This window comes from Triticum aestivum, chromosome 7D, assembly GCF_018294505.1.
Source record: "Triticum aestivum cultivar Chinese Spring chromosome 7D, IWGSC CS RefSeq v2.1, whole genome shotgun sequence".
NCBI lineage: Eukaryota > Viridiplantae > Streptophyta > Magnoliopsida > Poales > Poaceae > Triticum > Triticum aestivum.
Genome location: NC_057814.1, coordinates 228,986,048 through 229,000,044, shown reverse-complemented (window position 1 = coordinate 229,000,044; position 13,997 = coordinate 228,986,048).

Here is a 13,997-nt window from a genome sequence, read left to right as displayed (position 1 = left end):
AATCTTGTGATATTAATGCCGCTTTGTTGAATCTTATTATGAAAGATCAGTTTTTCGGTACTCCTAATGAGGATGTTGCGTCCCATCTTAACACATTCGTAGAATTATGCGATATGCAAAATAAAAAACATGTGGACAATGATATTGTGAAGTTGAAATTATTTCCGTTTTCTTTGCGAGATCGTGCAAAAATTTGGTTTTCTTCTTTGCCTCGCAATAGTATCGATTCTTGCGATAAATGCAAAGATGCTTTCATTACTAAGTATTTTCCGCCCGCGAAAATTATTTCCCTTAGAACTCAAATCATGTGTTTTAAGCAACTTGAGCATGAACATGTTGCGCAATCTTGGGAAAGAATGAAGTTGATGCTAAGAAATTGTCCTACCCATGGTTTAAATCTTTGGATGATCATACAAATTTTTTATGCGGGATTGAACTTTGTTTCTAGAAATCTTTTAGATTCCTCCGTGGGTGGTACTTTTATGGAAATTACTTTGGGTGAATCTACTAAATTGCTTGATAATATTATGGCAAATTATTCACAATGGCATACCGAAAGAGCGCCTACTAGTAATTTTTTTAATTCGGTTGAAGAAATTAGTACTTTGAGTGAAAAAGTTGATGCTCTTATGAAATTGGTTGCTAATAAAAGTGCTCCTATTGATCTTAATGATGTGCCTTTGTCTACTTTGGTTGAGCAAAATAGTTATTCCATATATGGGAATTTTGTCTCGCGAAACAATTTTAATAACAATGCTTATAGAGGTAATTTTAATCCTAGGCCTTTTCCTTGAAATTCCTCTAATAATTATGGTAATTCCTATGGTAATACTTCTTATAATAATAATAGGAACACCTTTTATCTTGAGAATAATATTAAAGAATTTATCAATGCTCAATTTTTTTTCGATAATACGATAGAAGAAAAGTTGAATAAGATTGATGATATGTCTAGAAGCATTGATAGGATTTCTCACGATGTAGAAAATCTCAAGTTCAAAATTTTTGACCCAAGGTTGAGGAATCAATTAAAGCTTTATATGTTTCTATGGATGAAATAAAGAAAAGAACTGCTATGCTTAGAGCTAAAAGAGAATTTTTAGAAAGAGCGTTTTCTATTGATTGCTTTCATAAAATGATGAAGATCTTAAAGTGATTGGTGTTTCTTCTATTGATTCTTTGTTTAGTAAGATTAAAATTGATGATAAAGGGACTGAAGAAGAGTCAACTTTAGTTAGAAGGCATCCCTATAATTTGGAGGGTGAAAATCTTGATGAAAAAATTGATAAAAGTGGGTTTGGAGAGGTCAAAACTTTAACTAGTGATGTGCCCCCTATTTTGGATTACAAAGAATTTAGTTATGATAATTGTTCCTTAATTGATTGTATTTCCTTGTTGCAATCCATGATTAATTCACCCCATGCTTATGAACAAAATAAAGCTTTTACTAAACATATCATAGATGCCATGATGAAAGCTTTGGAAGAAAAGTTGGAATTAGAGATTGCAATTCCTAGAAAATTACATGATAAATGGGAACCTACCATCAAAGTCAAGATTAAAAATTATCAATGTTTTTCTTTATGTGATTTGGGTGCTAGTGTTTCCACAATTCCAAAATCTTTATGTGATGTGCTTGGTCTTACCGATATTGAAGAATGTTCTCTCAATTTGCATTTGGCATATTCTACTATTAAAAAGCCATGGGAAGAATTAATGATGTTTTTATTCTTGCAAATAGGAATTATTTTCCCATAGATTTTATTGTTCATGACATTGATTGCAATACGTCTTGTCCAATTATACTTGGTAGACCGTTTTTACGCACTATAGGTGTCGTGATTGATATGAAAGAAGGCAATATTAAATTTCAATTTCCACTAAGAAAGGGAATGGAACACTTCCCTAGAATGAGAATTAATCCACCATATGAATCAATCATGAGGGCATCCTATGGATCTAGAACCAAAGATGACAATACTTAGATATATGAATTATGCCTAGCTAGGGGCATAAAACGTTAGCGCTTGTTGGGAGGCAACACAATGAATAAAATTAATTTTTGCCTTTTTCTTGAGTGTTTGCACAATTATGCCTCTATTATGATTGTGTTTTTATGTTTTAATTAGTGTTTGGGCCAAGCAAAGCCTTTGGGATCATGTTGGGTGATAGTTTATTTGATCTTGTTGAAAAATAAAAACTTTTGCGTCCAGTAAAATAATTTTGAAAAATCACAGAAGCGACAAAAAATTCTGATTTTTTTGCACAAGATTGATATACTAATTGCCCACGTTTTCCTAATTTAAAAAAAATTGGAGTTAGAGAAGTATATGAAGTTTTAGATTGCTACAGACTGTTCTGTTTTTGACAGATTCTGTTTTTGTTGTATTGAGTGCTTATTTTGATGAATATATGGGTTGTATCAGGGGGTATGAGCCATAGCAAAGTTGGAATACAGTAGATATAATGCAATAATAAAATATGAATGGGGTTGCAACAGTACTTAGAGTAGTGATTTGCTTTGTTATACTAACGGGTCTCACGAAGGTTTTGTTAAGTTTTATGTGATTGAAGTTTTCAAGTTTTGGGTGAGATCACGATGGATGAAGGAATAAGGAGTAAGAAAAGCCTAAGTTTGGGGATACCCCATGGCAATCCAAGTAAATATTCAAGGAGAAACAAGCAACTAAGCTTAGGGATGCCCCGAGTGGCATCCCCTCTTTCTTCTAACGACCATCGGTATTTTAGTTAGAGCTATATTTTTATTCATCACATATCATGAGTTTTGCTTGGAGTGTCTTGTATTATAGGAGTCTTTGCTTGTTTTGCTTTTTGTTTTGTGTGAAGTATCCTTGTTGAACACACCTATTTGAGAGAGCCAAAATTATGCTATGATTTGATAGAATTGCTCTGTGTGTTTCACTTCAATTTTTTGAGCTATGGAATTGCTCTAGGGCTTCACTTATATCTTTTTTAGCACGGTGTGCTTTAATATTTTTGAAGAAATGCTCTCATGCTTCACTTATATTTTTTGTGATTCCCTATGCAAGCACGAAAGTAAATAGTGTTAGTTATGCTTAATGCTCGCTTAGTCTCTTGGTTGGATGCTTCTCAATCTTTTTTGCAAGCCTCCACTTGTACTAAGTAGAGATACTACTTGTGCATCCAAAATATTTAAACCAGTTTTGCCACATGAGTCCACAATACCTACCTATTTGCAGCATTTCCATGCCGTTCTAAGCAAATTTGTATGTGCCATCTCTAATTTTCAAAATAAATTTCCTTTTTGTGTGCTCGTACCGCTCATGAAGCGGCAGGGGGTGGCCAATATTTTCCATGCTAGATGTGTTATTTTCAAGATGAGTGTTTATTCACTTGTCATTGCACGAGAGTGCGACGGTAATAGGTGTTGGGGAACGTAGTATTTGAAAAACAATTCCTATGATCATGCAAGATCTATCTAGGAGAAGCATAGCAACGAGCGGGGAGAGTGTGTCCATGTACCCTCGTAGACCGAAAGCGGAAGCGTTTAGTAACGCGGTTGATGTAGTTGAACGTCTTCACGATCCAACCGATCCAAGTACCGAGCGTACGGCACCTCCGTGTTCAGCACACGTTCAACACGATGACGTCCCTCGAGCTCTTGATCCAGTTGAGGACGAGGGAGAGTTCCGTCAGCACGACGGCGTGGCGACGGTGATGATGACGTTACCGGCGCAGGGGTTCGCCTAAGCACTACGACGATATGACCGAGGTGTGTAACTCTGGAGGGGGGGGGCACCGCACACAGCTAAGAGAAGACTTGGTGTGTGTTCTAGGGGTGCCCTCCCCACGTATATAAAGGAGGGAGAGGGAGGGAGGCAGCCTAGAGCGCGCCCAAGTAGGAGGAATCCTACTTGGGCCCCTAGTCAAATTCGCCCCCCTTACCATATTTGGACAAGGGGGAAAGGAAGGAGGGGGGAGGGGAAGGAAGTAGGAGTCCTACTTCATACTTTCCTTTTCCTCCTCTCATTTACCTTTCTCCCCACGTGGTTGGCCCTATAGGGGGCGCACCAGCCCCTTGTGGGCTGGTGTGTTCCCTTACTTGGCCCATTAAGCCCATATCTTTGCCGGGGGTTGTCCGGAAACCCTTCCGGTGACCCGGTATCACCCGGAACACTTCCGGTGTCCAAATACCATCGTCCTATATAGGAATCTTTACCTCTCGACCATTTCAAGATTCCTCGTCATGTCCGTCATCTCATCCGGGACTACGAACAAACTTCGGTCATCAAATCACATAACTCATAATACAAATCGTCATCAAACGTTAAGCGTGCGAACCCTATGGGTTCGAGAACTATGTAGAGATGATCGACACACATCTCCGTCAATAACCAATAGCGGAACCTGGATGCTCATATTGGCTCCTACGTATTCTATGAAGATCGTTATCGGTCAAACCGCATAACAACATACGTCATTCCCTTTGTCGTCGGCATGTTACTTACCCGAGATTCGATCGTCGGTATCATCATACCTAGTTTAATCTCGTTACCGGCAAGTCTCTCTACTCATTCCGTAATGCATCATCCCGCAACTAACTCGTTAGTCACATTGCTTGCCAGGCTTATAGTGATGTGCATTACCGAGAGGGCCCAGAGATACCTCTCTGATACACGGAGTGACAAATCCTAATCTCGATCTATGCCAACCCAACAAACACCATCGGAGACACCTGTAGAGTATCTTTATAATCACCCAGTTACGTTATGATGTTTGATAGCACACAAGGTGTTCCTTCAGTATTCGGGAGTTGCATAATCTCATAGTCAGAGGAACATGTATAAGTCATGAAGAAAGCAATAGCAATAAAACTCAATGATCATAAAGCTAAGCTAACGGATGGGTCTTGTCCATCACATCATTCTCTAATGATGTGATCCCGTTCATCAAATGACAACACATGTCTATGGTCAGGAAACTTAACCATCTTTGATCAACGAGCTAGTCTAGTAGAGTCATAGTAGGGACACTTTGTTTTGTCTATGTATTCACACATGTATCAAGTTTCCGGTCAATATAATTCTAGCATAAATAATAAACATTTATCATGATATAAAGAAATAAAATAATAAATTTATTATTGCCTCTAGGGCATATTTCCTTCAATAGGGATGCCCAGTCCCGAAATGAAAAAGAAATTTACTTTATGTTGTCAAATAATAAATTCCTTGGGAAGTGTTGGTATGGAAGGCACCCGCGGATACGGCTAGCCATGGAAAGTGAAAGAATGGTGGAAAAAGGGAATAAAGTTTATTTTCTGTTTGGGAACCGCCGATGATATATCTGGCATAGAAAGTGTTGGGAATTACTCACTCATTTTCGTTGATGGGAAAAGTATGCCTCTCAAAAATTTTATCTCTCAATTTAAGCTTTGAGCTCTGGCACCTCTACAAATCCCTACTTCCCTCTGCGAAGGGCCTATCTATTTACTTTATGCAATTTTTATTTTTATTTGAGTCTCCATCTTCTCTTATAAAGCACCAACTAAGGGGCAGTATGATCGTACTTGAGCATTTGGTATAGCTAATATGCGAGTGTGTCTCATGAATGGATCAATGATTGAGCATGATGGGCTAGGGATAACTTTCTTTAGTGTTGATATTTTGAAAGACATGGTTGCTTGTTGATATGCTTGAGTATTGAAATCTTCATGTCAAAACTAGACTATTGCTTTGAATCATATAAAAGTCCATATGTCCATGCTTCAAAAGAAAAGAATATGTGATGAACATGTTAGGCAAAATTCCACATAAAAAATTCTGTTTTTATCAGTTACCTACTCGAGGATGAGTAGGAATTAAGCTTGGGGATGCTGATACGTCTGCAACGTATCTATAATTTTTGCTTGTTCCATGCTGTTATATTATCATTCTTGGATGTTTTACAATCATTTTATAGCAACTTTATATCATTTTTGGGACTAACCTATTGACATAGTGCCCACTGTCAGTTGATGTTTTTTCCTTTTTTTTACTTTGCAGAAAATCAATACCAAACGGAGTCCAAACGCAGCGAAACTTTTTGGAGAATTTTTCTGGACCAGAAGACACAAGATGTGCCAAAGAAGTACCAGAGGGGTGCCCCAAGGGGGGCACAATGCACTTGGGTGCGCCTGGGGGCCCAGGCGCTCCCTCACTGGTACATCAAGGTGCTATACAAACGGTTTTTAACCCCTTTCCGCGACGGCATTTGGAACCTTCACCAAGTGAGTGACTATGATAGGGGGGGTCCTTCCCAGACGACCAAAAAACCTTCGGGGATAGGGGCTCCATCCTTGCAACTCGTTTTTGCTCAAATTGCCATCGCAGCCGGTATTCTGTGGTGCTACGGTTATGATGCGTGGCCCATCACAAACGGTTCACTATTATAGAACGTGTATGATAAGCAGACAATCACACACATTCACTTTTCCCGAACTGTATGTGATAACTAATTAAGAAAATTAGCTAATCGTCGTACGAGTTTCGGATAGGATTACGAAATGTTGGACCGTCGTAACATCATCGTACATGACAACTATCGCACATGCTATTCTGTGGTGCAACATTTATGATGCGTACCATATCAGAAATAGTTCATGGTTACAAATCATGTATGATAAGGCAACTATCACAAACGTTTAGTTTCCCCGTACCGTTTGTGATATTTTCTGACATCGCACATGCTTTGCAAACGGCAACTGTGTGCATGCTTGATGTCTACTACGCAACTTTATCCTTGTAGACGTTGTTGGGCCTCCAAGTGCTGAGTTTTGAAGGGCAGTAGCAAATTTCCCTCAAGTGGATGACCTAAGGTTTATCGATCCGTGGGAGGCGTAGGTTGAAGATGGTCTCTCTCAATCAACCCTGCAACCAAATAACAAAGAGTCTCTTGTGTCCCCAACACACCCAATACAATGGTAAATTGTATAGGTGCACTAGTTCGGCGAAGAGATGGTGATACAAGTGTAATATGGATGGTAGATATAGGTTTTTGTAATCTGAAAAATATAAAAACAGCAAGGTAACGAGCGGTAAAAGTAAGCAAAAACGGTATTGCAATCCTTGGAAACAAGGCCTAGGGTTCATACTTTCACTAGTGCAAGTTCTCTCAACAATGATAACATAATTAGATCATATAACAATCCCTCAATGTGCAACAAAGAGTCACTCCAAAGTCACTAATAGCGGAGAACAAACGAAGAGATTATTGTAGGGTACGAAACCACCTCAAAGTTATTCTTTCTGATCGATCTATTGGGCTATACCTATAAGTGTCACAAACAACCCTAGAGTTTGTACTAAAATAACACCTTAAGACACACATCAACCAAAACCCTAATGTCACCTAGATACTCCAATGTCACCACAAGTATCCGCGGGTTTGATTATACGATATGCATCAGACAATCTCAGATTCATCTATTCAAACCAACATAAAGAATTTCAAAGAATTCCCCAAAGTTTCTACCGGAGAGTCAAGATGAAAACGTGTGCCAACCCCTATGCATAAGTTCACAAGGTCACAGAACCAGCAAGTTGATCACCAAAACATACATCAAGTGGATCACGTGAATATCCCATTGTCACCATAGATAAGCAAATGCAAGACATACATCAAGTCTTCTCAAATCCTTAAAGACTAAATCCGATAAGATAACTTCAAAGTGAAAACTCAATCCATTACAAGAAGGTAGAGGGGATAAACATGATAAGATCCAACTAGAATAGCAAAGCTCGCGGTACATGAAGATCGTGCCAAATCAAGAACACGAGAGAGAGAGGGATCAAACTCATAGCTACTGGTACATACCCTCAGCCCCGAGGGTGAACTACTCCCTCTGCGTCATGGAGAGCGCCGGGATGATGAAGATGGCCACCGGTGATGATTTCCCCCTCTGGCAGGGTGCCGGAACAGGGTCCCGATTGCTTTTTGGTGGCTACAGAGGCTTGTGGCGGCAGAACTCCCAATCTAGGTTTCTTTTCGGGGGTTTCTGTATTTATAGGAATTTTTGGCGTCGGTTTCAAGTCAGGGGGGTCCACGAGGAGCCCACAACGTCAGAGGGCGCGCCCGGGCGCCCTCCCCCCCACCCTTGTGGAGGCCCCATGTCTCTTCTGGCCCAACTCTTTTGCTTCGGGGGCTTCTTGTGGTCCATAAAAAATCACCGTAAATTTTCAGCTCAATTGGACTCCGTTTGATATTCCTTTTCCACAAAACTCAAAAACAAGGAAAAAACAAAAACTGGCACTGGGCTCTAGGTTAATAGGTTAGTCCAAAAAATCATATAAAATAGCATACAAATGCATATAAAACATCCAAGATAGATAATATAATAGCATGGAATAATCAAAAATTATAGTTACGTTGAAGATGTATCAAGCATCCCCAAGCTCTATTCTTGCTCGTCCTCGAGTTGGTAAATGATAAAAATAGAATTTTTGATGTGGAATGCTACCTAACATATTTATCCATGTAATTTTCTTTATTGTGGCAAGAATATTCAGATCCATAAGATTCAAAACAAAAGTTTAGTATTGACATAAAAACAATAATACTTCAAGCATGCTAATAAGGAAATTATGTATTCTCAAAATAACATGGCCAAAGAAAGCTTATCCCTACAAAATCATATAGTCTGGCTATGCTCCATCTTCATCACACAAAATACTCAAATCATGCACAACCCCGATGACAAGCCAAACAACTGTTTCATACTTTTGATGTTCTCAAACCTTTTCAACTTTCACGCAATACATGAGCGTGAGCCATGGACATAACACTATAGGTGGAATAGAAGGTGGTTGTGGAGAAGACAAAAATAAGGAGATAGTCTCACATCAACTAGGTGTATCAACGGGCTGTGGAGATGCCCATCAATAGATATTAATGTGAGTGAGTAGGGATTGCAATGCAACGTATGCACTAGAGCTATAAGTGTATGAAAGCTCAAAAAGAAACTAAGTGGGTGTGCATCCAACTTGCTTGCTCATCAAGACCTAGGGCATTTTGAGGAAGCCCACCGTTGGAATATACAAGCCAAGTTCTATAATTAAAAATTCTCACTAGTATATGAAAGTGACAACATAGGAGACTCTCTATCATGAAGATCATGATGCTACTTTGAAGCACAAGTGTAGTAAAAGGATAGTAGCATTGCCCCTTCTCTCTTTGTCTCATTTTTTTGGGGCTTCTCTTTTTTTGTTTGGACTTTCCTTTTTTCCTCACGTGGGACAATGCTCTAATAATGAAGGTCATCACACTTTTATTTACTTTACAACTCAAGAATTACAACTCGATGCTTAGAACAAAATATGACTCTATATGGATGCCTCCGGCGGTGTACCGGGATGTGCAATGAATCAAGAGTGACATGTATGAAAGAATTATGAATGGTGGCATTGACACAAATACGATGTCAACTACATGATCATGCATAGAAATATGACAATGATGGAGCGTGTCATAATAAACTGAAGGTGGAAAGTTGCAACGATAGCACATATCATGTGAAGAAGCAAAAACTTAGGTTCAACCAAAACTGACCGATCATTGTTGAAGAAGAAAGTTGGGATGCCAACCGGGGCATCCCTAAGCTTAGATGCTTGAGACTTCTTGAAATATTAATTAGGGATGCCTTGGGCATCCCCAAGCTTGAGCTTTTGTGTCTCCTTAATTCCTTTCATATCGCAGTTTCCCTAAATCTTAAAAACTTCATCCACACAAAACTCAACCAGAACTCGTGAGATAAGTTAGTATAAATCAATGCAAAACCTTATCATTCTCTACTGTAGAAAATCACTAAAATTATAATTTAACATTGCATACTAAATGCCTGTGCATATGTAATACTCCTATCCTCAAATCGAATCATTAAACAAGCAAACATATGCAAACAATGCAATCATAACAGCAATCTATCTAAACAGGACAGTCTGTAAAGAATGCAAGAGGAATCATACTTCCCTAACTCCAAAAATTCTAAATAATTACCACACTATAGATAATTTGTTGTTACTCATTGTGTAAAAATTTCAAGATTTATCATGTTCTGACTATTCACACATATTCAAAACATAACAGCAGACTTTCTGTTTTCAAACAACAACATATAGACATGAAAAATATGCATGGTAAAGGCTATACTTGACCTTTTTATTGAAATAAAAGATGAAAACCACTACTCTAAATAACAACAAGAAAATCCTAATAAAATAAAATGACGCTCCAAGCAAAACTCATATCATGTGGTGAATAAAAATACAGCTCCAATTAAGGTTACCGATGAACGAAGACGAAATAGGGGATGCCATCCGGGGCATCCCCAAGCTTAGGCTCTTGGTTGTCCTTGAATGTTACCTTGGGGTGCCTTGGGCATCCCCAAGCTTAGGCTCTTGCCACTCCGTATTCCGTAGTCCATCGAAACTTCACCCAAAACTTGAAAACTTCACAACATAAAACTTAACAGAAAGCTCGTAAGCTCCATTAGTATAATAAAACAAATCATTCACTTTGGTACTTGTCAAGACAAGGTTCATAATTTTTATCACATGATGCCTACTGTACCCCATCATTTCTACAATTTATATTAAGCAATATAAGCCATAGAAACTAGAAAACAAGCAAACCATGCATCGAAAACAGAATCTGTCAAAAACAGTACAATCTGTAAAGATCTAAATTGATGTCATACTTCTGTAACCCCAAAAATTCTGAAAAATTAGGACCACGGAGACAATTTGTATATTGATATACTGTAAAAAAATTCAGAAATTTTGACGCTCCAGTGATTTTTAACAATTCTGTGACTGGCGCAAAAGTTTCTATTTTTGGACAGAATTGAATCAACTATCATCCAAACTATCCAAAAGGCTTCACTTGGCACTTTATTGAAACAAAAGCTATAAAACATGATTACTACAATAGCTTAATCATGCGAACACACAAAACAATAGGTAAAAGTGTTGGGTTGTCTCCCAACAAGCGCTTTTCTTTAATGCCTTTCTAGCTAGGCATGATGATTTCAATGACGCTCACATAAAAGATAAGAATTAAAATAGAAAGATAGCATCATGAAGCATATGAAAATCACATTTAAGCCTAACCCACTTCCTATGCATAGGGATTTTGTGAACAAACAACTTATGGGAATAAGAATCAACTAGGATAGGAAGGCTAAAACAAGCATAACTTCAAGGTTTTCAACACATAGAGAGGAAACTTGATATTATTGCAATTCCTACAAGCATATATTCCTCCCTCATAATAATTTTCAGTAGCGTCATGAATGAATTTAACAATATAACCATCACAAAAAGCATTATTTTCATGATGCATAAGCATAGAAATTTTACTACTCACCACATAAGCAAAATTCTCCTCATTCAGAATAGTGGGAGCAAACTCAACAAAATAACTATCATGGGAAGCATAATCCAATTGAAAATTAAAACCATGATGACAAGTTTCATGGTTATCATTATTCTATATAGCATACAAGTCATCACAATAATCATCATAGATAGCAACTTTGTTCTCATAATCATAATAAGTTTGCTCATCAAAACTTGGGGGAGAAAAAATATCATCTTCATCAAACATAGCATCCCCGAGCTTGTGGCTTTGCATATCATTAGCATCATGGATATTCAAGAAATTCATATTAACAACATTGCAATCATGCTCATCATTCAACAATTTAGTGCCAAAAATTTTGTTGCATTCTTCCTCTAGCAATTGAGCACAATTATCGGAGTCCTTATTTTCACGAAAGATATTAAAAAGATGAAGCCTATGAGGCAACCTCAATTCCTTTTTTTGTAGTTTTCTTTTATAGACTAAACTAGTGATAAAACAAGAAACTAAAATATTCAATTGCAAGATCTAAAGATATACCTTCAAGAACTAACCCCCCCCGTCAACGGCACTAGAAAAGAGCTTGGTTGACGGGGTGTGAGTGCCGCTTACCTAGCCTCCCCGGCAACGGCGCCATAAAAGAGCTTGATGTCTACTATGCAACTTTATCCTTGTAGACGTTGTTGGGCCTCCAAGTGCAGAGTTTTGTAGGATAGTAACAAATTTTCCTCAAGTGGGTGACCTAAGGTTTATCAATCCGTGGGAGGCGTAGGTTGAAGATGGTCTATCTCAAACAACCCTGCAACCAAATAACAAAGAGTCTCTTGTGTTCCCAACACACCCAATACAATGGTAAATTGTATAGGTGCACTAGTACGGCGAAGAGACGGTGATACAAGTGTAATATGGATGGTAGATATAGGTTTTTGTAATCTGAAAATATAAAAATAGCAAGGTAACGAGTCGTAAAAGTGAGCGAAATCGATATTGCAATGCTTGGAAACAAGGCCTACGGTTCATACTTTCACTAGTGCAAGTTCTCTCAACAATGATAACATAATTAGATCATATAACAATCCCTTAATGTGCAACAAAGAGTCACTCCAAAGTCACTAATAGCGGAGAACAAACGAGGAGATTATTGTAGGGTACGAAACCACCTCAAAGTTATTCTTTCTGATCGATCTATTGGGCTATTCCTATAAGTGACACAAACATCCCTAGAGTTCGTACGAAAGTAACACCTTAAGACACACATCAACCAAAACCCTAATGTCAGCTAGATACTCCAATGTCACCACAATTATCCGCGGGTTTGATTATATGATATGCATCACACAATCTCAGATTCAGCTATTCAAACCAACACAAGGATCTTCAAAGAGTGCCCCAAAGTTTCTACTAGAGAGTCAAGACGAAAATGTGTGCCAACCCCTATGCATAAGTTCACAAGGTCACAGAACCCGCAAGTGGATCACCAAAACATACAACAAGTGGCTCACGTGAATATCCCATTGTCACCATAGATAAGCACATGCAAGGCATACATCAAGTGTTCTCAAATACTTACAGACTCAATCCGATAAGATAACTTCAAAGGGAAAACTCAATCCATTACAAGAACGTAGAGGGGGATAAACATGATAAGATCCAACTAGAATAACAAAGCTCGCGGTACATCAAGATCGTGCCAAATCAAGAACACGAGAGAGAGAGATCAAACATGTAGCTACTGGTACATACCCTCAGCCCCGAGGGTGAACTACTCCCTCCTCATCATGGAGAGCGCCGGGATGATGAAGATGGCCACCGGTGATGATTTCCCCCTTCGCCAGAGTGCCAGAACAGGGTCCCGATTGGTTTTTGGTTGCTACAGAGGATTGCGGCGGCGGAACTCCCGATCTAGGTTTATTTTCGGGGGTTTCTGTATTGATTGGGATTTTTGGCGTTGGTTTCAAGTCAGGGGGTCCACGAGGAGCCCACAAGGTCGGAGGGCGCGCCCGGGGGGGGGGGGGGGGGGTAGGGCACGCCCTCCACCCTTGTGGAGGCCCCATGGATCTTCTGGCCCAACTCTTTTGCTTCGGGGGCTTCTTGTGGTCCATAAAAAATCACCGTAAATTTTCAGCTCAATTGGACTCCGTTTAATATTCCTTTTCTGCATAACTCAAAAACAAGGGAAAAACAAAAACTGGCACTGGGATCTAGGTTAATAGGTTAGTCCCAAAAATCATATAAAATAGCATACAAATGCATATAAAACATCCAAGATAGATAATATAATAGAATGGAACTATCAAAAATTATAGATACATTGGAGACGTATCAATGCTTGCACAGGTTTCCTCTCTGTGAACCGTGTCGGATTATCGTGTATATCACAAACGTTTGGGTTTTACCGACCGTGTGTGCGGTAACGACCTGCAAAGTGTAATTTCACCGTAATTTAATTGCTGCTATTTCAAATTGTACCAGATTTGAATTTGAAAGTATGCTATAGCTTTATTCATATCCATCAGGTTCAAACAACCAATGCATTATTCGATTCATAGGTACATATGTTCAAGAATTACATAAGCACCAAATAAAGAATGATGAACCACAGTTGTATACTTGTACTATTA